At 40.1% G+C, this 26,810-nt stretch overlaps 1 protein-coding gene across 2 annotated transcripts in view; it reads left to right on the forward strand.

The window, feature by feature from the left end:
- Positions 1-26,810, forward strand: part of Abcg2 (ATP binding cassette subfamily G member 2 (Junior blood group)) — a 114,504-nt gene that overhangs the window by 3,332 nt on the left and 84,362 nt on the right. For both annotated transcript variants that reach the window (XM_060374180.1, XM_060374181.1), the window contains exon 2: positions 21,273-21,361. The gene's annotated coding sequence lies outside the window, so the exon portion shown is untranslated. The remainder of the gene's footprint in view (positions 1-21,272; positions 21,362-26,810) is intronic.

A 26,810-nucleotide genomic window follows, 5' to 3' on the forward strand; every position in this document is an offset into this window, starting at 1 on the left:
TTGTTATATTAAATACATGCCAATACCCTTGCTGTTAGTTACAAGGCCAAGAAGTAATGTGCACTGTGATGATAGATAAGGTGTCCTTCAACTTCATGAAAATAATGCTGGCAGGCAGGCATGTAAATGTCCTGCAGACAGGACATGTAAATTTCTACTGAGAGTATGTGCTTACTTACCCTTAGAAGGATTAAGAGTTGTTTCCTTGGACTGGAAAAGTACACATATTGCCTGAAATTAGATGACCACCTGGTCATTCTGGGTGATTGCATCACATCTATGGCTTTGCATCACAGCTGGCCTTGGCTGTTGCTAGGTTGAGGACCATGAAAGAATGATAGGCAGAGCACCATGAGAGAAGTGAAAACCATGTTATAAGCGCAACTGTAGTATCCTTGTGTGCTGCCACAGCCAATTTGTGGCATGGAACCATTGAACGAGGCTGAGAAAGCCTGGGGAAAAGTGTTACGGCCATTCACAGAGTAGGTTATCTTGGCCATCTGAATTTTTAAAACTTCCATCATCGTAGCATGCTTCAGTGGACATACAAATACCCTTGTATTCTGTGTCCATTAAAAAAAGTCCCACCCCCCTCTTCACATTGTTGTCAGATTTTTAATTAGGAAGCATTTGCTAGGTTAATGGCTGCATACTAGGTAGTAGATATTGCTTATCTATATTAAAAATCTTAGTCTTGTGCTGCCTTGGAGATTGATATTTTAGCCCAATCGAGGCTATAAAAATGTAGTAATCTACATGGTTTTATTTATTAATTACAATTTATTCACTTTCTATTCCTGCTGCAGCCCCTCCCTCATCTCCTCCCATTTCCACCCACCCTCCCTCTTTTCCCTCTATGCCCTTTCCCTAGTCCCCTGATATGGGAGATCTTCTTCCCTTTCTATCTGACCTAGGCTATCAAGTCTAATCAGGGCTGGCTGCATCATCTTCCTCTGTGGCCTGGCAAGGCAGCACCCTTCCCCCAGGGGGAGATGATCAAAGAGCTAGCCATTGAGTTCATGTCAGAGACAGCCGCTGTTCCCATTACTAGGGAACCCATTTGGGAACTGAGCAGCTTATGGGCTTCCTCTGAATAGGGGGATCTAGGTCCTCTCCATGCATGATCCTTGGTTGGGAGTACAGGTCTCTGCAGGACCCCCTGGGCCCAGGTTTTTCTGCTCTGTTGTTCTCCTTGTGGAGTTCCTGTTCCCTTCCAGGTCTTTTTATCTCCCTCTTTTTTTCATTAGGATTCCAGTACTCTGCCCAAAGTTTGGCTGTAGGTCTCAGTATTTCCTTCAATACCCTGGTGGGTAGAGTCTTTCAGAGGTCCTCTGTGGAAGACTCCTGTCCTGTACTTGTCTTCTCCTGCTTCTGGTGTCTATCCTGTTTGCCCTTCTGAATGAGGATTAAGCCTCTTCCCTAGGGTCCTCCTTGTTGTTTAGCTTCTTTAGGACTATAGATTTTAGTATGTTTATCATATATTATATGGAAGTATATACCATATGTGTCTTTCTGCTTCTAGGTTACCTTACTCAGGATGATCTTTTCTAGTTCTATCCATGTGCCTACACATTTCATGATTTTCTTGTTTTTAATTGCTGAGTAGTATTCCATTGTGTAAATGCACCACACTTTTTGTATCCATGCCTATGTTGAGGGACATCTAGGTTGTTTCCAGATTCTGGCTATTACAAATAAAACTGCTATGAACATAGTTGAGCAAATGTCCTTAATGAATGGTGGGGCATCTTTTGAGTAACTAGGAATGGTATAGTTAGATTTTAAGGTAGCACTATTCCTAATTTTCTGAAAAAGGACCAATTGATTTCCAAAGTGGTTGTACAAGGTTACATTCCCACCAGCAATGGAGGAGAGTTCCCCTTTCTCAACATCCTCTCCAGCATGCATCATCCCTTGAATTTCTGATCTTAGCCATTCTGAAGGGTGTAAGATGAAATCTCAGGGTCATTTTGATTTGCATTTCCTGAATGACTAAGGACATTGAGCATTTCTTTAAGTGTTTCTCTGCCACTCATTTTTCTCTGTTGAGAATTCTCAGTTTAGCTCTGTACCCCATTTTTTAATTGGATTTCTTGGTTTATTGGTGTTTAACTTCTTGAGATCTTTATATATTTTGGATATTAGCCCTCTGTCAGTATAGGATGAAGATCTTTTCCCAGTCTGTAGGCTGTCATTTTGTTTTGATGGCAGTGTCCTTTGCTTTACAGAAGAAGCTTTTCAGTTTCATGAGGTCCCATTTATTAATTGTTGATCTTAGAGCCTTACCTGTTGGTGTTCTGTTCAGGAAGTTGTCTCCTGTGCCATTGGGGTCAAGGCTCTTCTCCACTTTTTCTTCTAACAGATTTAGTGTGTCTGGTTTTATGTTGAGGTCTTTGATCCACTTGGACTTTAGTTTTGTGCAGGTGATAAGTATGGATCTCTTTGCATTTTTCTACGTGTAGATATCCAGTTTGACCAGCACCATTTGTTGTAAATGCTTTTTTCTATTGTATGGTTTTTGGCTTCTTTGTAAAAAATTAAGTTTCCATAGATGTGTGGGTTTATTTCTGAGTCTTCAATTTGATTCCATTGATCCACCAGTCTGTTTCTATGCCAGTACCATGCCGTTTTAATTACTGTTTCTCTGCCCGCTGGCAGTGTTGAACAGTACCTGAGAAACACAGATGTCGGGGTTTTGGGGTCCACAGTACACCTGCCAGTCACCCTGCTCTTACTGCTGAGCTGCTGTTCAGAAACCCTACATGGTAGGCACCACCATCTTGAGTCTCCCCAATCTACCTGGTTTTTGTGCCCTCTAAGGAGGTGAGTTAAATAAGAATTAGGGGGAGGTTGTTGGCCATCCTGTCTATTTTTGTTATTGATCTCTGCACTTCTCTTGAGGACACAGTACACACTTTATCCAAAATATTTGGGGCCATAAGTATTTCAGACTTGGAAATACATGCATGCATTTCTTAAACTCTGAAGATCAGACTCAAATCTAAGTGAAAACTTACTCACATTTCATCATTCTCATACACTTTGCAATGTAGCCTGAAGTTATATACCTGCAATTCTACTGTAATATGTCACATAAGATCACTTGTGCAATTTTCAACCTTTTGTTACTCAAAAAGTTTCAGACTCTGGAGTACCTCAGTTTTTAGACGTGTGAATTTGAAATTCATATTTGTATTGTTTCTGTGTTCTTGGGAGTGAAAGAGCAGGTTCAAGGGAACCCATTTAATGCCATCACAGCTGCTGCCCCATAGGGAATGCCACCGACGTGCTCATCTGCAAAGCTCAGTCTTTGAATATTTTCAGATCAGGTGGACAATTTTAGATACCATATCTAATATCCTCTGTAAGTGTGGACTATTTCCTTCCCCAGTGTTTCCCTGAGTATATATTTTTTGCAGCAGTGCTATTCAAAGTGTATTTCTAGACCAGCATTAATTGACAAACTTATGATGATTATTAATGAGCATTAACTGAGAATATAAATTTACAGACATTAGCCTAATCCTATTAAATCAGAATCCTGGTGAGCAGTCCCCTAAATCAGTAATTTTTATAGCTTCATGAGGGGTGTTGGTGCTGGAACTTGAACCAGAGTTCTGGGGATGTGTCCTCCTACTGACTACACCCTGCCACTGAGCTGATCTGAGGATTAGCTGAGGATTGACATTTACTGAGACTCACCACATGGAACTTGATAAATACTAATTTATTAGTCATTCTCAACCAGGATCAATTTTGATTCTTACGTAAGACTGTCAAATAAAATGCACCTTTTAAGTGTAAGTATCTCCTCTGTAATAATTTTAAGAGTCAGGTTTCATCTGCATTTGTCAGTAATCCTATACTCACACTCATACAAGCAATCCTAATTGAATACAGTAGGACACACACACACAAACATAAAAATTGCCAGGAGGTAGGAAAAGAAGGGGTTTAGAGGGAGGGGAAAAGTGGGTAAGAGAGTATAATGAGGAGAAATATAATAAAAATTAGATATATATGTATATATATGTAGAAAATTTTTAAAAAATAAATAAGTAAAAAAAAGAAAAACAAACTTCCCAGAGGACTCTCAGTCTCTGAACTGACTTAGGGTTGAATATTAGGTATAAGGCACAAATTGGTTCCAGAGGTTTCTGCCTCACAGACCAAGATTTCTTTCTACTTCTGTATGTCATGAGACTCTCAGTCCCTATGATGGATGTGCTCTTGCCACAGAGCACAGCATGTCAGAGAATCCAGGGGATGGGGGTTACCATCCCCAGAGCTTACCATAAAACTCGCACCACATTCTCTCTAACAATGAAGCTGACCCAGCTGGCCTTGTGCTCACTGCTGTCTTCCCGACATTAGGGAGCACATTTCCACATCAGTCACACCTACCATTCTGTCTGACCTGCAGAGTTCTTCAGGTTTAAGCCCAGCTTATTATGTGTCTGATTCACCAAAGCATTTACTGGTTGTGAGCCATAGCCTTCCATAGGTGGGCCATCACTAGCCCGCCCGCCCAAACATTTAAAAAATTTCATTTGTTTGTTTGTTTTTTAATATTTATTAGTATATGTGTCTGTGTAAGTGCATACACATTTATTTGTGGGTGCACACATCTATCTATGTATATGAAGGCCAGAAGAGGGCATCAGGCCTCTTCCTTTATTACTCTCTGCCTACTTCTTTGAGCCAGTGTCTCTCCCTGAATGTAAATCTCATTTTCTTGGTAGTATGGAAGCCAGCAATCCCCAGCAATCCTTTGTCTCTCTCCACTGGAGACTGTAACCTCTGGAGGTTAGAGGCATGCGTGAGATGCCAAACTTGTTACATAGATGCTGACACAAAACCCTGGGTTTCGTGATTAGACAGTAAGCACTCTTAAGAGCTGAGCCAACTCTGTAGTCCTGGTCAGTTATTTTTAAGCATTTATTTGGTGAGCCGTGTGTGCAGAGATGCCATAGAGCCCAAGTGGGGTTCAGAGAACAACTTGTAGGAGTTCATTCTCTCCTTCTACCATCTGGGTCCTAGTGCTTACTCTCTGGTCATTGGGCTTAGCAGTTTCTATGCTACCTGCTGGCCCTCATCAATGAGCTTAGCAGTTTCTATGCTACCTGCTGGCCCTCATCAATGAAATGTTAGTGTAGTGATGGCAGTACTCTCTCAGAGAGTCAAGGTGTAGATGAATGAACATAATGGGCCTATTGTTTCTGTAAATGTTGCTATCTTGTCTAAATTGTTAGAGATTTTCTGATTTTTCAGTTGTAGACATTATCAAATCTAGACTTTCGTTTCCTTTTTCAAACTGTTAGCATTACCTTCATTAATTACTCCACCAACATGCTACGTTCTAAATTGCAATCCTTGGGAAGAATGCTTATACTAATGGCTTTGGTTTAATTGTTTTTTTGTTTGGGTGATTGGGACTCCAAGGCTGGTCATACACCTGCTGTTCAGCTGACTCAGCCTCTGTGGTGGTGGGACTGCAGATGTGTGAGGCCATACCTAGCTTTGATGATTATAACCTCCAATTGCTGAACATCCCTAGCTCTTCTTCAGAGCCCTAATGTAAATTGATAACTCCTGCAACAGCATATTTTAGGATGAGTTCTCTTTCCCCGGAGAAGGCCCATGTTACTGTCTCTCAGGATTGGTCCAGTTCTCTATTGCTGATTACAAAACTGTATCATATTTAACTTAGCAATTTGTTATTAGTCTCACTGTTTAAGTAGAGTGGGTTTGAATCAGAACAAAGGCAAGACTGGAGAGATGATGGAATTTGTAGGGATTTTTGAGCAGTTTTGTTGTAAATGGAAGCAGAGCACTAGAACAATTGGAAGGAAATGTGGAATTAAGAGAAATACTGAAAATGGGATAAAGAAATAACAGCCTGTTTATGCTGTGGCAAGTGACCCAGACAGACTTCCTATTTATGAGATGATACAGAAGAGAAAGAGGAAAGGACTATCACTAAGCAAGGAAAGAGATGGGATTTGGTACAAAGTAGCTGCCTTGGCCTTTATATAGAAAAGTAAACAGCTCCTCTCATTAGAATAATAAGAAAGGTAGGTGGGCACTTCTGGAGATCTAAGTTTCCTTTTGCTTGAATTTTCTCAGTAAAACAGTAAATGACATTATTATCCAAGAATCACACACACACGTACACACAAACAGAAGCATAGGAGGTTGCATGATGGGGATAATGAATAAATGAATCAGATATCTATTGAAATAGAAAAATAAGGATAGAAGTAGTGGCATATTCCTGTACTTTCAGCACTTGGGAGGATGAGGCAGGAAAATCATGAGATTGAGGTCAGCCTAATAGTAAGACTTGGCCTCCAACACACACACACACACACACACACACACACACAGCCAGGGCTAGCAGCCATATGGTATCAGTTGGTAGATACCAGTGGGACATTAGGATTCTTGATTCTGAATTTAAAATCAGATGAGTCATTATTGTTTCCCCCCACTTTCAGTCAGCTGCAGGTGAAGATAAGCAGTAGGGAAGTTAGTAAGAGTGGGTTTGCCTAGGGTATGGCTAGGCAAAGGAAGGAGTTTAGGTATTTGCAAGGATGAGACTATAACAAAAGATTGTGGACTTTCAGCAGGCATGGGAGCTAAGGAAGGCTGCACAGGATGAAGCGCTGTTGTGCAGATCTTGTAGGGTGTCGAGGGTTGTTGGAATTGGGCCACTAATAGAGCTAGAAGGAATAGGTGGAATATGGTGACTTCAAAGTGAGACAAAATTGGTGGTGGCAAACCCTAAGACAATACCTGGGTGAACATTGTAGGAGCAGGGAAGAATGCTGGGAAGATCATCTGTCTGTGTACTGAGTTCCTGAGAACTGAGACAAAAGAAGTACTAGAGAGTGACAAAGATTGCAATACCATGACAAGCAGTCAGTGACAAAGTATAAAGATGTGATGACTTGGAATTCAAAGCTGAGCTTGAGAGGGTTATTAGATGGTCCAATTTGGAATGTTTATATTTTTGGGTTGGTTTCTCCTCTAAGGAATAAGCCATATCAGATGTGGAATGTCCTAATGCTTTGGGGAAAACTTGTTTGCATAAAGACTTTTCATTCTTCAATCACAAGATAGTGCCAGAGTCAAGCAAATGAGTCTTCTCACTTCATACATATATCTATTTTGTTTATATACATATTCTATTGGCCTCATCCAGTCCTTCCAGAACTCCCCCTCAGCACATCCTCCCCTCAACTTCCTGTCATACACACACACACACACACACACACACACACACACACACACACCATCCTTTTGAAACAAACGGGTACTTTTATTTTTCATCTGTGGCAGAAACAGTCATAGCTACTAGAAGCTGGAAGAACGCACTCCTAATATTTGGGGTGGTGGAAAATATGTGAGACTTTGCCACGTAAATAAAGGATGACATACATTCTCACTATCCTCTATTCAGTTTGAACATGTGCAGTTAACAAATGAGCTCCAATTCCTTATAGTTTTGGTTGTGAGCCTACCCTTTAATGGCCAATCCATCTCTCCAGCCTCAAAGCTCTAATTCCTATAATACTTTCTAATTCCTATAATGTTTTTGAGATGAAAATAGGCAAAAGTGGCCAAACTGGCTTCATCTTAAAGATGGAGTTGAGAAACACTTTCTTCTTCACTATACCTGCCTAACTATATTTACTCAAAATTTCATGTTTCCCTTCAGTGTAACTGTACTATATTTCAAATAAGAGAATTGCTGTATTCAGAAAAGTAGTTGGGATGTTCAAAACTAGCCCAAAGTGTTCTTTGAATTCTCACAGCTTTGGTTAAATTTATTTTTTTTCATCTTCTGTGGCAATTTTTTTCTGCACTTGTCTTAGTTTTAGATATGTCTTTAATATTGAGTACATTAAAACCCATATGTTCAGATCCTTTTGGAGTGGGGGTCAGAGGTTCCTGCCATGGCTCTTGTAGAGGACAACTCTCAGGTATGGGTTCTCTCCTGCCACCTTGTGAGATCCAAGGATCAAGCACAGATTGTCAGTCTGAGTTTGTGCTGAGCTGAGCTTCTCAAGGCCCAAATGATTTTTTTATTTAAGTATTTCTATTAAATGTTCTATCTTTTAATTAACAAAAGTATTTTCATTTCTTAAATACAAATAAAATCAAGTCTAGTTTGTATTATCCTCTTGAAACTGCCTGCACATATGTGGGCTATCTACCAGAATCCTCTGAGTAGCCATTGGGGCCATTTTTATTTCTATATCCTTTTGGCCTTGGTATACTAAGGCACCACCCCACCATCCCTCCATCACTGGGTAGACTAATGGGAGGAGTAGATAGAAAGGTAAGGCTACTGGGGAGAACATTTGAAAATAACTGGAAAGGGCTAGACACAGTGACACACACACACTTGTAACCTCAGCAATGGGGAAGGGTGAGAGAGGAGTATTGCCGAAAGTTCAAGACTAGCCTGGGCGACAAACTGAGTTTCAGGCCAGCTAAGTTAGAATAAAGCTCTGCTTTGGGGGAAAAACAAAAACAAACAAACAAACAAACAAAACAAAAACCAAAAAACAAAATAAAAGAAAACAAAACAAAAGAAAACAAAAAACAGCAGCAGCAACAACAAATATCCCCAAGCCCTCCAATCTGAAACAAACCAAGGCTGGGAAGATGACTCAGCTGTTAAGAGCCTGTGTGGTTCTTCCAGAGAACCTGTGGTGCATAACAACCTGTAACTACAATTCCAGGGAATCTGCTGCCCTCTTCTGGCTTCTGTAGGCACTGTATTCAAGTCCCGGGAAGCTGGGAAGCTGGGAAGCTGAACTCTTTTTTTTTTTTTTTTTTTTTTTTTAGGCCTTTGGACCCTACAAGCACTGTATCTATACTCAAAAACTCACAGAAAGACACACACACATACATATAATTTTAAAAATAATAGTTAAAAACAAACATGAACAAACACAAAACAAAAACACTATCCCAATAAAAAGCAAACTAAAACGGTGTTTTGTGATTTGTTTTGGTCTTCATTCTCTCTCCTTTTTCTTTCTCTCTCTTTTCTTTCCACTGACCCCAGTGCATCATAGCATTTGCCATTTGCTTTAATAAATTAAGCTTGCTTTAAGTTTTTACTTTACTTTTATTTTTTATCTTCATTTTTGTTTTATTTTACTGTATGAAAGCATTGTAGGTACTGGAAACACAAACAGCCAGTGGCCCACAGTTTTTCTACAGAATTAGTAGGGATGTGTATCACTTGTTTCCACATCCTTTTTTTTTTTTTTTGCTGTTTCTTTTCCATATTTTTTTAAATAATTTTTTTGAGAATTTGTACATGTGTAGAATGAAATATAAAATTTCCTCCCCCCCATATCTCCACCAATGTATCTCCTTCTCAGATACTTCTACTTCTTCCTCTTCCTCCTCCTCCTTCTTTTATAACCCACTAAACCCACTTATGCATGAAGCTAACCACTGGAGCATGAGGAATCTTCTGAACTACCTTCATCTTTGCAACCTGATTGATTCATCTGAGATAAGGCCTCAGCCATATAACATTTCCTGGAGTGTCACCAGTATTTTCAATATTGAAATTACTAGGTGAAGCAAATTGCCACTTCTTTCCACCAGCTTACATTTACGTGGACCATCTCTGGGTAAATGAGCTTGGTCTAATAATAGACTCTTCTATATTCAAATTGTTTGATGAGTAGCAGTCATTCTGGAATTAGCAGTCATTCTGGAATTAGGCAGCCTGTCCAATATACCTCCTTAGCTTTATGGTGGTTTGGATGAGTATGATTCCCATAGGCTCATATATTTAAATGCTGGTATTCTAGTTGGTGGAACTGTTTAGGAAGAATTAGGAGGTGTGGCCTTGTTGTAAGAGCTGGGAGCCAGCTTTGAAGTATCAAAAGCCCACACCAGGCCTAGTCTTGTTCTCCTTTCTGCCCCCATCTTGCAGATAAAATGTGAGCTCTCAGCTATTGCTCTAGTGTAACAGGACAAGAGCCTACCACAGAGGCCTCTGAAAGACTCTACCCAGCAGTGTAACAGGACAGGAGCCTACCACAGAGGGCCTCTGAAAGACTCTACCTCGCAGTGTAACAGGACTGGAGCCTACCACAGAGGCTTCTGACAGACTCTACCCAGCAGTGTATCAAAGCAGATGCTGAGACTCATAACCAAACCTTCAGCAGAGTGCAGGGAATCATATGAAAGAAGGGGAGTTAATATGACCTGGAGAGGATAAGAGCTCCGCAAGGACCAAATACATCTGGGCACAGGGGTCTTATATGAGACTGTTTCTCCAACCAAGGACCATGTATGGATATAACCTGGAACCTCTGCTCGGATGTAGCCCATGGTAGCTCAGTGTCCACGTGGGTTTCCCTAGTAAGGGAACAGGGACTATTTTTGACGTGAACTCAATGGCAGGCTCTTTGAACTCCTCTCCCCCAAAGGGAGGAGCAGCCCTGTTAGGCCACAGAGGAGGACTTTGCAGCCAGTCCTGAAGATACTTGATAAAACAGGACCCCCTCCCCTATCAGTGGACTTGGAAAGGGGCAGGGAGGAGATGAGGGAGGGAGGGTGAGATTGGGAGGGAATGAGGGAGAGGGATACAGCTGGGATAGAGAGTTAATAAAATGTAACAACAACAACAACAAAAGCCCACACCAGGCCCAGTCTTGTTCTCCTTTCTGCCCCCACCTTGCAGATAAAATGTGAGCTCTCAGCTATTGCTCTAGCGTTTTGCCTGTCTGCCTGGTACTATGCTTCTTGCCATGATGATCATGGAATAACTCTCTGAAACTGTAAAACATTGCACAATTAAATGCTTCTTTTTATAAACCACCTTGGTAATGATGTGTTGACAGATTATCTTGTGTATTGTATGGATGTCAATAAAAAAAATCTGATGGCCTATAGCTTAGGTAGGAAATAGTAGGAATAGTAGGTCAGCTGGCAGGAATTGACTGGAAAGATGTGAGGAGGACAGATGTATGGTGCCTGAGCCATGTGTAATCAGCCATTTGACAGAACTAAGAATAGTGTAAATGGGTTATTTTAAGTTATGAGCTAGTCAGAGAATAGCAGTATGGCCTAGGTATTTGTATATTTTGAATCTTATGAGTCATTATTTCTAGACCTTTGGGCTGGGAAGAACCTACCCCCATCCCCAAAAGTGGTGTGTCTTCAGAGTAACAGTAACTAAAAAAGCTTCAAAACAAAGATCCTCTGTAGTCTCCAGATGACAACAAACAATCAGGCTGAATACAAGTTTGCTATGGGTCTCATGCTTTCTGAGATGGTATGCAATCAAAATTTATCCCTAAAACAACAACAAAAAGAGTTTGAAGAAGGTTTCCTTAGTAGCCCCACCTGAACTGGAATTTAGTATATAGCCCAGACTCGGGCTCAGACATTTTATTCTCTTGTCTCAGTCTCCTAAATGTTGGGATTACAGACCATCATGACCTGCTAATTGTTTTAAAATTACTTTATGTATGACTACCAACAGTACAACTACTACTCAGTAACAAATAAGCAAACAGAAAAACCCAAACCCTTTTTTTCCTCACTTAGAATGTTTTCTTTTTATAAGCTTTGTGTTTTAGGAAAAAGTCATGTAAGAAAAAGAGTGTTGCTAATACATTCATTCACTTAAACAATCCAAAAATGGAATCAGTAAGGCAGTTTAATGGATAATGGTGCAACAACCAAGCCTGAGGATATGGGTTTGATCACTAGGTTTCACACTGTGAAAGAAGAGAACTAACTCCCACTGGTTGTCATCTGACCCTCACATGTTTATTTTAGCTGACTTTACAGTGATATGTAATTGACCTATATGACTAAAGAATCATATATTGCATAATGTTATGTTGGCCAAGGACAATGGTTCCATAAAATTATATTGTCTAGAAATAGTTTGTGAATCTTCGCTTGTACAAGTCTATTCTGTGATGCTTATTTGATGATGAAATCACCCAAAGATTTGAGACTATGCTTGCATTACTTCCTTCTAGAATCTCTTTGACTTCAAACGGTGGAGTGACACACAGTTTTCCCCAGCATTTTTCATCTAAGCCAGTTATGTCCATTCTACTAATTTTTATGCTGATACTTTTGATGTTCAGGTCTATATATGACAATACCATGTTATAAGCATCACTTGGCCAACATAAAAATGCTGTTGATTGAAAAACTCATCCTGATTTTAGTGATGGGAGAAAAAAAATGTGTGCTTTACATATTTTTAAAATGTTTTAACATAAGTTTTTTTTTAGTTTTATACCAGTATACCATATTTGTCATTAAAATATACATTTTAGAAACAATTAAATATAGTGGATGATTTTTGTTAAGGGATAATTCAAGTATCTTGTTTCTATCTGACCTAGGAAGAATGCCAGCTTTCAGATTATAATTAGCAAATGAAAACCTAGGTAGAGATGATAGGTGACTACTCATAGAAATGATGATACTCTGCAAGCGTTCACAGTAACAATTGTGAAGCCCTCACCCATCCTCTGCTTATGTGGAAGGAGAGCAGGAGCACAGGTTCAGCTTCTGCCACTTCCTGGCTGCTTGATCCCAGAGACACTGAGTAAAAAAATCTCTGACCTTGGTTTTCTTTCTGCAAAGCAGGAACAATGGTGTTCGCTTTCCTAGTGACTGGGAGAATTATGCTGTTATTGTGTCTCCACTTATTTATTTTTCTACTCCTTTGAATATTAACATAGTGTGGCTTAAACTCATGATAGTTGTTAGGTAGGTTCTACAAATGCACCAGTTTGGTGGGGCATGTTGATGGGGGGTGTGCATAAGGTGAGATGCAGAAGGTAAATGGAACTCAATCTCCTCCAGTTTGCCATAAGCACAAAACTGCAGCCAGACATAATAGTACCTAAAGTTCCAGCTAGTGAGCAGGCTAGGCACTGAAAAGTCTTTAAAACAGCATGGGAGACACTGGAGAGCTGACTTAGCTAAGAGTGGTTGATGTTCTTGCAGAAGGCCAGGCTCAGTTTGAAGCACACAGATGATGGCTTGCTACTATCTGTAACTCCAGTTCCAGGGAATCCAATGTCCTCTTTTCACTTCAACATACACTAAACACATACTTAGTTCACATAATATAAATAGGCAAAACACTTCTATAAAATAAAATAAATTATTCTACAAACATATCACTAAAAAGTCTTTAAGAGGGAAACAAACTAATAATATTTAATGAAGAGACATGCACATGGATTGGTATAAACAACATGGAGACCACTAGAACAGAGAAATTAGGTAACAAAAATTTCAGCCTTCTGACCCATTTCTTCTACCTCCTAGATGTGTCAGCTTGGTCAGTCCTTAGTTAGCTCTTCTGTAAAGGGGACACCTGCCTCCAATCTTAGATTGCTAGGAGGACAAACACTGGGCGATGTCAAGTGTTTTGAAAGTAAGGTATTCTGCATTCATAATAAGCACTAGCTATTTTTATTAACAGTAAAAGATCAAAATAAATGCATATCATAAAGGAAATCATTCTAAGAGACCAATCTTCTGACTCATAGGAAAAAAAAAAGTGGGCAGATTTTCTCAAAATAGCACAAAGATTCAGCCCTAAAATATAGTGGAAATACCACTTTGTGACAACATATGATCCGTAAGCCAGATACTGTCTTTTGACAAATTCAAAATAAGGGTACTTAGTGATACTTCTGTAGGTTTAAATGACAATCATTACCCCCCCCCCCCACAGCAATAATGTGTATATATGAGGTTCAGGCTAAGTATGAGGTATGAAAGCTGAGGGAGGCAGAGGCTAGTTCCCAACAGGAACAAAGTGACATTCTGCACATAACTGTCACAAGTTCTCACACTTGTGCAAAGAGGTGGGCAGGACAGATTGAGAATGTGCCTGCAGTAGGAACTAGTGTTTGAAACCAAGCATCGTGTTTTTATCACTGTGAGGGTTTCTGTTACTGCAATGAAACATGGCCAAAAAAGCAAGTTGGGGAGAAAAAGGCTTATTTAGTCTATACTTGCATATAATAGTTTACCACTGAAGGAAGACAGAATAGGAACACAAACAGAAGAGGAACCTGAAGACAGGATGGATGCAGAGGCAATGGAGGGGTGCTATTTCCTGGCTTGTTCTTCCTGGCTTACTCAGTGTGCTTTCTTTAAGAATCCAGGACCCCCAGCCCAAGGATGACCTTACACACAAATGGGCTGTTCCTTCTTCATCAATCAGTAATTAAGAAAATGCTTAATTGCAGCCTACAGCCATATCTTTTGAGGTACTTCTTAATTGAGGCTCCCTTATCTCAGATGACTTTAGCTTGTATGAAGTTGACATAAAACTATCCAGCGTATGGCTCTTTGACCTCCTTCCTCCCTCCGAGGGAGGAACAGCCCTGCTAGGCCACAGAGGAGGACTTTGCAGCCAGTCCTGAAGATACCTGATAAACCAGGGTCAGATGAAAGGGGAGGAGGTCCTCCCCTATCAGTGGACTTGGAAAGGGGCAGGGAGGAGATGAGAGAGGGAGGGTGGGATTGGGAGGGAATGAGAGAGGGGGATACAGCTGGGCTACAAAGTTAATAAATGTAACTAATATTAAAAAAAAATTATCCAGCATAACTCACCTCTTGTCACCTTGACACATAAACACATCACTGTTAAGCCAGACCTTTCACTTCTCATTCACCCCCAATATCACATTAAAAATATAAAATTACAACTTTAAACACATTAAAAGATCATTCTCTTTAAAATAGCCAATCTCAAAGTTCTTTCAACTACGGGGTCCTGTGTAGAATAAAAAATAAGTTAAGTAGTTTCTTACTTCAAGAGGGAAGAATCAAAGAACTGTCACAATAAAGTCAAAGAAAAATAAACTGCTAAAATATAAAAAACTCAACTTCTAATGTCTGGGATTCACTTATAATCTTCTGGGCTTCTCCAAGGGCCTTGAGTCTCTTGCTCCACCTTCTACAACACACATAGCCTGTCTTCAGGATCTAGCTGTCTCCAGTCCATAGTTGCTGCTTTTCCTGGTGGTCATCCCATGGTACTGGCATCCCCCAAATACTGGGGTCTTCTATTGCATTTCAGCTGAACTTTCATCAATAGCCACTCCTGGGCTCTCTTTATGGTGCCAAACCTCAACTTTTTTGCAGGACATCTTCAATCCTGGGCCTTCAATTTTCACTGTGGCTGCACCTTTACCGATGCTCTCTCCTGGCCTCTCATAGTAACAAACATCAGCTGAGCTCCATGACCCCTTCATTCCTTCAAAACCAGTACCACTTGGGTGACTCTTACAGTGCCAAGTTAAGCTGCCAGTGCAAAGGTCAGCCTGAGTCACCTCTGGAACACAGTTTCTGTGTGCTCCTAGGAAACACTTCCCAGAAAATTTCACCTCAGTGACGCTGGTCTCGTCTTAATCACCACTAATTTCTTAGCTCCAGCCAATGAGCATCAAGTATCCCAGCAAAGCAAAGGTTTCCCTTTGGTAGTTCTGGTCTCTTGTTAATCACAGCTCATGCTTCAGCCCCAGCTAACCAGAACCACACAATCTCAATTCAAAATAACAATTGTCCTCACAGAGTCTTTAAACTTTCTCTGAGAGTTGACAAGCTAGCCCTCCATCATCGGAATTGCCCTCAACATTCTTATCTTTCAAGCTCTTACAAAACAGTTTACACACATTGAACATTCAATGGCTTTTCTTGGCCAAAGTTCCAAAGTCCTTCCCACAATCCTCCCCAAAACAACATGGTTAGGTCTGTCATAGCAGCACCCCACAATTCTTGTTCTAATTTATCTTAGTTGGGGTCACTATTGCTGCAGTGAAACACCATGATGAAAAAGCAAGTTGGGGAGGACGGGTTTTATTTGACTTATACTTCCATACTACTGTTCATCATCAAAAAGTTAACTCAAAAAGGAACTAAATGAGACAGGAACCTGGAGGCAGGAGCTGATGCAGAGGTCATGGAGGGGTTTGCTTACTGGCTTTGTTCCATTTTATTATAAAACAGATCTGCTCCCAGTTAAGAGTCCCACAATATATATACAGATAATGTGGTGCAGACCCTTGCAGCCCTCTTGCTTGCTGCCTATGAGTTTTTGTGAGCCCCTATGAGCCTAGCTTGCTTAAATTGACTTTGTGGGCCATGTTCTGCTGGTGTCCTTCACCCCCTCTGACTCCTATAATCTTTCTACTCTTCCTTCTGTGGAATTCCCCAAGCTCCAAGGGGAAGTCTCTCTTATGGAGACTGCCAATTTAGACTGGCAGTGGGTCCAATGTCTGGCTGTGGCTCTCTGCATCTGCTCCCATCTGCTACTAGAAGAAGCCTCTTTGATAATGACTGGACAAGGCACCAATCTATGAATATAGCAGAATATCATTAGGAATTATTCCATTGATTTCTTTCCTTATTTTTTTTTTTATCAGTTGTGTTTGGTTCTACCCAAGGTCTCTGGGCTATCCAGACTCCAGTTCTGGCCATTGGAACAGTGTTAAACATTGGTGCCTTCTCTGTGGAATGGGCCTTGAATTAAATCAGATGTTGATTGGTCACTCCCCCAAGTTCATCATTGCCTCCAGTACATCTTGTAGGTAGGGCAGATTGTAGGTGAAAGATTTTGTGGCTGGGCTGGTGTTCATGTTTCTTCTTTGGTAGTCTGCAGAATACTTGACAAAAGGGACTACAAATTAGAGGTGAAGACTCCATGCAGGTAACAGATCAGTGTCTCCATGTTCAATGAACTGTGTGTGTGTGTGTGTGTGTGTGTGTGTGTGTGTGTGTGTGTGTGATATGTCTGTGTGGTCTGTCTATTAGTGTGTGATGATCACCTCCACCCCCAGTTTGCACATAGCAACCTTGGAGGTATTTTTAAATTGTGGCTCCATTCTCTGAGATGACTTTAGTTTGTATCAAGTTGACATAAAACTGCCCAGCACAATGACCATTGTAAGACTTCAATGAAACCCCATTAATTTTACAAATTAAAAAAAAAAGGAAGAAAAGAAAGAAGCAAAAACACAGAAAGAAAGAGAAAGAAGAAACGAAAGAAAGAAAAAAGAAAGGAAAGAAAGAAAGAAGAAAGAGAAAAGCTGTCATCACAAGCAGGGCTAAGGAATTTCATGGCTAAGGATCAGCAGTTCTTATTACACCAGTGATTCTTGTGTCTTGAGATGCTTTAAGAGGCAAAGAAGTTAGGGTTTCATGGAGGAGAATGGGTCTTGGGCTTGTGAGATTTTCCCAAATTCCTTAGAGTTTGAAGAGGGAATCAGTGTTTGATCTCAATCAAATTTCTCCTTTGATACTGGTGGATCTGAGAGCCCTGCAGAAATGCAGTAAAAATGCTGGCACTTGTGCTCCCTTAGGCCTATACTCAAAATCTACATGTTTACCAAGGTCCACAGTGATCCATATACACAGTAACCATTGACAAGAACTGACTCCCAAGCTGTTGCGCACTATAGTCTTTTGGGTAATAATCTAATTTAACTGACAGTTCTGTTGCTTGGACCTAAATGTTTATTTTATCATTGGGAGAATGGGTATGTGGCATGGCACATGTGAAGGTCAGAGAACAAATTTTGAGGGTCATTTTTCCTTGCACAGTGTAGCTGGTGGGATTGAACTCATGATGTGATCCTTGGTATCAAGTGCCTTTATCCACTGAGCCATCTCACTGGCCCCATTGAATATTTTTTCATAGGCTTTTGGCTATTATTTTTTGTCTTTTGAGAAATGTGTATTTGGGTCATTTGTCCTGTTTTTGATCCAATTATTTTGTTTTACTGCTATTGTTAAATTCATAATATGTTTTTCTGATGAATACTTTACAAATATTTTCCATTTAGGTTATCTCTTTACTTTGTTGATTATTCTTCTCACTGTGCAGAGCATGTTAGTTTGATATGACCTTACTTGTCAACTTTGCCTGAACTTTGTGAGTATAGACCTCTCCAAAATCCTTGCCCAGACTGATTTCTTGAAGCATTCTACATTTTCCTATAGTAGTTTCAGAGTTTCTGGTCTGACATTTAAGATTTTAATCCATTTTGAGCTGTACTGATGTGATCTCTAGCTTACATCCTGCTTTGTATAGATATCTAGTCTTCCCAGCACCATTTACTGAGGAGAGATTGCTTTGTTTTGTGTAGGCTCTCGTTGCCTCCATGACAGTGCCACCAGGTTGGACCTGAGGATGTGACTCAGTTGGAGAGCTCTTGTCTAATGCAAAGCAGTATGTTTGACTCCCAGTAGCACAGAAACTCAGAGTAGTGACATATGGCTGTAACCCCAGCACTAGAGAGGTAGAGGCAAGAGCATCAGAAGTTCAAGATCATCCTCAGCTAAATAACTAGTTGAGGCCATTATGTGATCCATGAGATCTTGTCTCAAAAAAATTACATGGCTGTAGATACGTGGGTTTATTTCTGAGTTCCCATTGCTTTGTTTTTTGCAAGTATTATACTGTTTTCGTCACTATACCTTTACTTTGAGATTTTTAAAACAACTCTAAACTATTTAAAATTATGGTTTAGTTTAAAGAGCTTGATAGAAAACAATGTCTGTTCTCCTCTGAAAATTTGATAGGTTAGATTTGTAAATATGCTTTTTTCAACAGTGTATTTAAATTTGGTAGAATGGAGAAGTTTGTTTGAAAATAAGTTTGAAACCAAGTCCCAAGTTGCTGCAACATGTGCCAGTCAACTACAAAACATGACTGTAAGTTCCATGAAAACAGGAAAATGGGTTGAACTTGAACAATGCTGGTGGGTCACTGCCAGTTCTTACTGTGAGCTTTACTTTCTCAAAGCTGCTTCCGCCTTGGCCAGAAGCTCTTTGCTTTTTTCTGAAGCACGTCCTCTAGCAGGGACAGAAAAGGAAATGTCCAAAGAATTCCTGTAGTTCTATTTTCTCAGCTTCCACAGGCAGGAAACGTGAGAACCTTCTAATTTCTCTGAAGTATAATCACCAAAGATGTTTCGTGTGATTTCTCTGAAAATTATTGAAAAGTCTTCCCCAAACATCAGTAGGTACACTGTATCACTTCATCAACATGCATGTTATTCCACTGGCCACTGAATTCTTGACTCTTTAAAGGTTTTTTTTTGGTAAAGTCAAGATTCTAATCTTAAACATTAAATTATATATATTTCAATTACATTTCTAGTTACTGTTTCTTTTCTCTCTTGAAAAATAAGAGATCAGACTTTCAACTTCTCTTCCAATATACACACTGACTCCAGTTCGGTTTCTAACAGCAATAAAATATAAATTAATACACTAAAATTAAAAATAATCCATAGATGCACATTCATTTTAGGAACTACACCTATTCTACTTGCATAAAGATAATCCTACCTTTCATGTGTGATTGGTAATTTTATTATTTTTCCTCTAAAGTGTTCAAGGGGACCCACTGTCTGCTAATATTCTTTCCTCACAACTGTTGATAGGGTACCAAGCTAGTACATCTATAACCCAACCAGTACACCTAAGGCTCAGGGAACATCATGATAGAAAAAGTGGAAAGCTTGTCAGAGCCAGAGAATCAAGAATCAGAATGTCTGATGTGAGGTTTCTATGTATTACAGCTGTGGTTCTCAACTTGTGGGTCACAACCCCTTTGGGGGCTGAATGCAAAGGGATTGAATGCAAAGGAGTTGAATGACCCTTTTGCAGGGGTTGCCTAAGACCCTCTTTAAACACAGATATTTACACGACAATTCATAATACTAGCAAAATTACAGTTGTAAAGTAGCAACAAAAATAAGTATGGTTGGGGGTTACCATAATCACATTAAAGGGTTACAGTATTAGAAAGGTTGAGAACCACTGTTCTGTTATATGCCAAGGACCTTGAAACAGGCCTTATTAAGGAAAATCGTCACAGACAAATCTGCTCTGCTAATTTTTTTTTCCTGCCCTCTAAGGTACTTCCATTTTCTAACTTAAAATCAAGCCTTTTCCAGTACTCAGATAACCCATATAAGGAAAATAAATTAAAATTATACCAATGTGATGGTGCACATCTCTAATCCCCATACTTAAGAAGTAGAGGCACGAGTGAACAGGAGTTCAAGGTTATCCATTGCCTACCTGGGCCAAAGACCATCTCAAAATAAATTTGTTAATCAATGAAATCTAAAATAAATAAATAAATTATAAATATGGCCAATCTTAGTTCTCAGTGTCCTGCTATGATATTTTTCCTGGATCCAAGTGAGCAAAGAGCTAGTCACTCCAGAGAGAGCTGATGGTAGGCCAGAGTGAGGCTACCACCAACATTCAGCTTGGTGAGCCATGGAGTTTTATTGAGGTTATTTATACAGGAATATGGATGAAGAGTTACTTCAGGGCAGAGTTGAGTCATAGACAGCCATTTCTCTAAAAAAAAAAAAAAGTCACCCCTCATGAAATCTGAAAAATGGTCGTGCACTCTGTAGACTAAACGAAGCTCAGTGTGTCAGAAAGTATGTTTTCCTGTTAGTTTAGTTGGTCTGAGCCTCTTCCAGGTGGCTCGGTTTAGATGCCAGTCTTCTAAGCAGCTTGGCTGGTCTCTGTCTCTTTCTGGTGGTCTGGCCAGTCTCAGAGCATCTGTCAGCAGCTTTTAGTGTTTGTATATGCTTCAGGAGGGAAGAGCTATGTGTGCCTAGTTGGTTTCAGGGACTTCCCAAAACCTATAAATTCCTTATTTCCAGGACTTAATGAGCTTTCCTGTAGGATGGGAAGTTTCACCTACCTTGAGAACATCTGTGTCTTAATGAGTTTCCTTCTGAGACGGAGGTTTATCTCAGAGGAGATTGCTATATAGCAATTACCCACTATTTTCTTCAAACTTGTGAGATTCCAACTACAAAACCCCAATTTAATTATTCAGTTTTACATGTGAAAATGCCCAATTCTTTTTCCTGTAAATCTTAGGCTGGCTTTGAACTTTTGGTACTTTTGCTTCAGCCTTCTGAAGCACAGATAGTCTCATGTATAAGAGACTAAATTACAATAAATATGAAAATACAAGTAAGTAAAAACTCTTTAGATAGCTTGTGTGTTCATGTCTGTGTGTTTGTATATAGTGCTGGGAATTAAGCAGAGGGCCTTATATATATTAGGAAAGTATTCTACTGAACTATAGCCCCATTGAAAATTAACTAATGTAAAAGTGTTAATGTGGCTTTAATTATTGTAAACTTTTCTGTGATTAATACTAAAACTTGTTAGAGTGAAAATTACTTTTTCCATTTCAGAAACTTTAAGTCGCCACGGAGACTCTGACAGCTGGCTCAGAAGCTACCTGAGCTAGCATGGCTTTTCTTGCTTTGGCCTCAACTTGTCCGTGAGTACTGCAATAGTGCTGTGTTTATTGTACATGTCACCTAAGTGTGATTGCTGACCAAGGACTACAATTTGTTCTACTATATTAGTTATTATTACATTCTCATTTTCCCCATGAGAAAAATTCTATCATCATTTTGTCTAAATGTTGACCCCCACCCCAACAGATTTATCATCAATTTTGGAAACAAGAGCCTTTCAGAATTTTTATTTGCTTTATTATAAAAACATCAAAAGCTGTTGTGTGGTTCTTCCCCAAATCTTCAACCCTGCCAAGGCTGACTCTTAACACTTAAGGTCCTGTCAGGGTCTCAGGCTAGAGACTAAGAACAATCTCTGCGCAAAAGACCAGTGTTAACTTTCTAGAGTTTCTCTAAATAGTCAACTGATCTTAACCTTGTTGATGAAGATTCTTGTTACCATGTGCAAGGGGGAAATCCAGAGAAATATATATAGGGGTTCTTGGAAAATATTTGGGCAGTCTTCCCCAGTACCTAGAAGTGGCGAGAAATTGGCTTCTGGGCCTTAGGTACCTCTGCATCCATTTGCTCATATTCATCATCATACTCAATGTAAAAATTCCAGCCAAAGTTCTGGATGCTTAGTGGTGCCACAGTCTGATTCAGGGTTTGGCCTCTGAGCAGGTATCTGCACCATCTGTTTCAGCTACAGTACTGGAAGTGTATGTGCAGAGTGCATGGCCGATTTATCCTCAAAACCAACTGAGAGCTGCTGGAAAGCAGGCTTCCTCTTCTCCAGAAATCATTTTACTAGGGGTCCCCACAAGGGACCTGAAAAGACAGGTATCTTCCATATGTACCCAACAAGCTGCCTCACCACATCTTTGTATGAAAATTTCACCCAGTTTCCCCTGTACTCATTTTTTTTCATACTACCAAAGTACATGGAAACCCACCTCCTAGAATCTAAATGACCTGAAACTTCTTAGCATTTCCTGTGACAAACACTTCTACCTGGTCAAACAGCAGACATTGTGAGCCAATGTTAAGCCTTCCTTCATTCTTTTGTAGTCTTGACAGTTGTTCATATTGCACAACTTTTTGTACATAAAATGCTGTCTGATTCCCACAGTCAGTCTTTAGGAGTCTAGGAGAGGTGCTTAGGTCTTTACTTCAGGTACATTTGGCATGATGAGACTTGAGATTCACTTCCTGAAGGCAGGTGTGCAGGACACCTGGTCCTTTTGGTGAGTTTCAGGGTGTGGATGGAGTTGCTAGTGTGTGCCTAGTGTCTGTTTGTGGAGTAGGGCAGTCCTCCAGTTATAGCAATGGGCAGAGTTGATAAGAGTGGATGGAGCTGAGTTGGAAATATAAAGTCCCCAACTATGGATGGGACAAGGGTACTATGTAGGGGTGGATGAGATTAACTGCTTAAATCAAACCTCCCTGTCTGAAGGGGAGGTTGAAGGGGTTATAGTAAGGTAGGCAGGGCATGTATTCCTTAGGCAGGTCATAGGAATGGGAAATGCTGCTGGTGTGATTCTAGTAACCCACCCTGGAGAGGAGCAGTCCTTAAATAGTGTGGATGGGTGTAGCTGGTAGCAAAAGTCTGGTATCTGGCTAGAGAAGGTGCCAGGTTCCGGCAGAGGGGATGAGTAGAGTTGGTGAGGTCAGTGGATTTGATTGTGGGGCCTGTCTAGGTGCCTTAGTTAGGGATGGGGCAGTAACTCTGAGGCAGAGAGACCTTTAATCCCAGGACAATCAGCGCTCTTTAAGGAAGGCTCTACTAAAAAAAAATATTACAACACTAAAATTATATAAAATTATATTATATATTATTCATATAAAAATATAAAATTATATTATGTATTAAGAAGTAAGGGAAATATAAAAGAAAACTGGATGGGTGTGCGGTGTCTACATGTGGTCCTTCACCTTGGCATGTGAGCCAGGCCTGCCTTTGTATGGTCTTCCACATAGGTGCAAGTGCTGTGTCTGCCTCTATGCCATCCACTCCAGCCTGTGGCCAAGAGTAGATTTCTACCTCACAGAACACACAAGGCCAGGCTGCAGTACTCAGAAAACTTGTGGAAGTTTTTTTTTTTTTTTTTTTTTTGCTTTCACCCAGGGACTGAACTCAGGTCTATAAACTTGGCAGCAAGCACTTTCATCCACTGAGCCATCTCACCAGCATGTTTTATGTTTTTTGATTGAGTGACTCATGTATCCCAGGCTGACCTCAAACTTGTTGTATAAGCCAAGATGGCTTTAACCCCTTCATCTTCCTGCCTGTGTCTGACAAGTGATGGTACAAGTCTGTGCTACCACGCTCAGTTTATGCAGTGTTTGGGGCTGAACTCATGCAAGGCAATCGCTATACCAAGTGAACTACACCCCTAGTCTGTCCCTGTCATTTCAATTGCTGATTTCTGTTGTCGGCAGAGCAGGAAAACATTTATTTCTGATGTCCAAATCAATTGCTGAATGATGAGTTGCTGATTCAGAAGTACTTTGTACTTGATACAACACTTAGAAATCAGTCTAGGTACAAGGTTGGACCTCACAAATACAGTCCAGAAAGTCATCTTTTAAGGTTCTTGGGTTAATTAAGTTCATGGGTTCTAACTGTTAATAACTAATATAATAAGAAATTAAGGTATGAATCAGAGTGATAATAAATTGGTTTCATATGGGATACTCCTAAGAGACACTCATGTGTTCTCTACAAAAGCACTTCCAGGTAACAGAATAAAAAGAGTGGATGTGACTAAAAGCTCTTTCATCCAGGTAATGACAAATATTTGTAATATCAGTCTTTCCCTATGAAAAATTACTTCAGTACTTGGAAATGTAACAGTTACCCAGTCTGCTGTTGAAACTATGAATAAGAATCTCAAACACTGGGATTAATAATAATATTAGAAGACATCAATATGCTGATTGTTTTTTTTTTTTTTTTTTTGCTGGGAGTTCTATACTAAGTAGTTACTGTTCTTCTCCTGCCTGGGGCCTGTCTTGCAGCCCACAGTGTTAGGAGTGGAGGAGAAGTGTGCCTGCAATGGCCAGCTAGAAGTGTACAGGGATTACCCCCAACACCCGGAAGAGCTGATGGCTAGTTCAACTTTAATTCCAGAGAACAAATGTTATATACCCTAGGGGAATGGGTGGGGCCTCCAAGAATAGGTACATAAGTGGTTGGAACTAGGCACTTCAGATAAGATTGATTTGTATTATACTGCATACTCCTACCATAGGAATAGAATCTCAGTACCTAATTATCACGTAGGCACTGGGAGGGGAGAGCTAGCTGGGAGCTGTGTCACTCTAAAGACACTCTCCAGATGAAGTCAGGCAGTGAACAGGGGACCCTGCCAAGGAGAGGGAGGGAGTTCTGCCTTGTAATGGCTATCTGGTCCAGGCAAGAACTGCAGCCTCAACCAGCAGGGTCCCTCCAACAAGTTTCTTTCACAAAATACTTGGAGATAAACCCTCTGATAGGATAGAAAGTGTAGGCTTAGATTTTTCAACAAACCTACTAATTATTTAGGGTCCTTAAATGCTTTTACCTCCCTTCTAACCCACAGACCAGAGGTAGGGGAGAAAGAACGTTATTATGAAAAGGAGGTTGTAGACCTTTTTAGAAGTAGTTCCTTGGGGTGAGTCCACTCTTCATTGTCTAGATACCAGCAGTCCAGTTCAAACAGCCAACTCCAAACAGCAATACAGTCAGCAGATTGGGATAAGTCAGCAAAAGCCTCAAGACTCAAGACTCAGTTGGATCGCCCCGAGATGTTCTCTGGACCATTTTGCTGGGTGAAGTGTTGAAGAATGAAGACTATCGCAGTGATGTCGATCCAAAAAGTGTGGTCTCACTGTCTGAGGGCTTCTATATATCTCCTCTCCTCAAAGTCTACTCACGGATATTTTCAGCTGGCCAAAGTCATGCCCCTAGCATGAGAGAGCTCTCACAATCCAGTTCCAGCAAAACGTCACATGTCACACCTGAGTCTTCAAAGAAACGAGAAACTTCCACTTGAAGAAAAGTTGAGTAACTTAGTTATCAGCATGTCCACATTAGTAAAACCCAAAGGAGGAATCAAAGGGGCCTTTGAGCTGGTCATAAATTATCTCAACACTATGGTATCTGTGTAGACCAAACAAACCCTTTTGTGTTAACACATTCTTTTAAAAGGTATTTCTTATTTTTAATTATTTTTATGTTGTGTGTCTGTGTGTAGGTATGGGTATGTACTAATGAATGCATGTGCCCACAGAGGTCAGAGGTGTTAGATCCCCGGAGCTGGAGTTACAGGTGGTTGTAAGCATTCCAAGGTGGGTGCTGGAAACTAATCTAGGCTACTTTGCAAGAGTCGCAAGTATACTCTTTATTCAGACAGGTTATTGTTAAATAACTTTAAATCTTTTAATTCTAGTTAAGGCCAGCTAATAAAGGTAACTGTGATACTTTTCAATAAAGTTTTATCATTTAGAATATTTATTATATATGTAAAGTGCAGAAGTTATTGTAATAAAAATGAGGATTTTTATTTTTATTGGCTTTTGGAGACAGTACCTCTTTACATGGCCCATGCTGTCTTGGAATTCACTATGTAGCCTAGGCTGGCCCAGAACTCAGGGATCAGCCTGCCTCTGCCTCCTCAGTGCTGGAATTAGAAATGTGTGCCCCCATGACTGGCTTACTTGAAGTTTTGTAAATGATAGCATTGACTTATTTTTTTTTGAAGAGATTCTTTTATAATATAAATAAGCCAGGTTATTTGTGGCTACAAATTTGAGACCAGCCTGGGAAGGGATAGCAAGCCATATTGTAATAGATACAATTATAAAATATTTTAAAGTTCTTATGAACCTGTATCACTTGTCTCATTAGTCCCCAACTACATCTGACTGCTCCTCTTCTTCCATTTACCTTGCCATCTACTAGATACCAAATAGTTTCCTGTCTTGGAATCTTGTTTCCAAAAATAAAATGGTTGCTTCTTCATATCCACAGTATATTCATTCCTGCATGCAGCCAACTGCCAATTAAAAATATTCAGAAAAATTATATTGGACATGTACAGATATTTCTCCTTGACTCTAAACAGTACAGTAAAACAACTATTTAAGTGGCCTTGCATTGCATTAAGGGCTATAGGTACTCTGTGGATGCTCTAATAGGGTATGTGTATAGTGTATGTAGGTTATGTGAAAATTCCACACCTCTATATAAGGACATGAGAAGCTGGAGCTGGAGGTGTCTGGGTTGCTGGGAACTGATCCTCCATGGGTCCTGAGTGGGGTTGAGTGACTGTACTATTCCATAGTTTCTAGAACTCTTTATCTTCTACCTTGTTGCTTTGCCATGTAAGGCTTACTTACATTCTTGGCTATTTCACAATCCAGCATAGATATTGAAATTCTAGTCCTCAGGTTTGGATATTAAGCAAGAGGAAAGAGGGGAAAAGAACATTCCTTGTTCCTAAGTAT

The sequence above is a fragment of the Meriones unguiculatus genome, chromosome 21 (genome assembly GCF_030254825.1).
Source record: "Meriones unguiculatus strain TT.TT164.6M chromosome 21, Bangor_MerUng_6.1, whole genome shotgun sequence".
In the NCBI taxonomy this organism is placed as follows: domain Eukaryota; kingdom Metazoa; phylum Chordata; class Mammalia; order Rodentia; family Muridae; genus Meriones; species Meriones unguiculatus.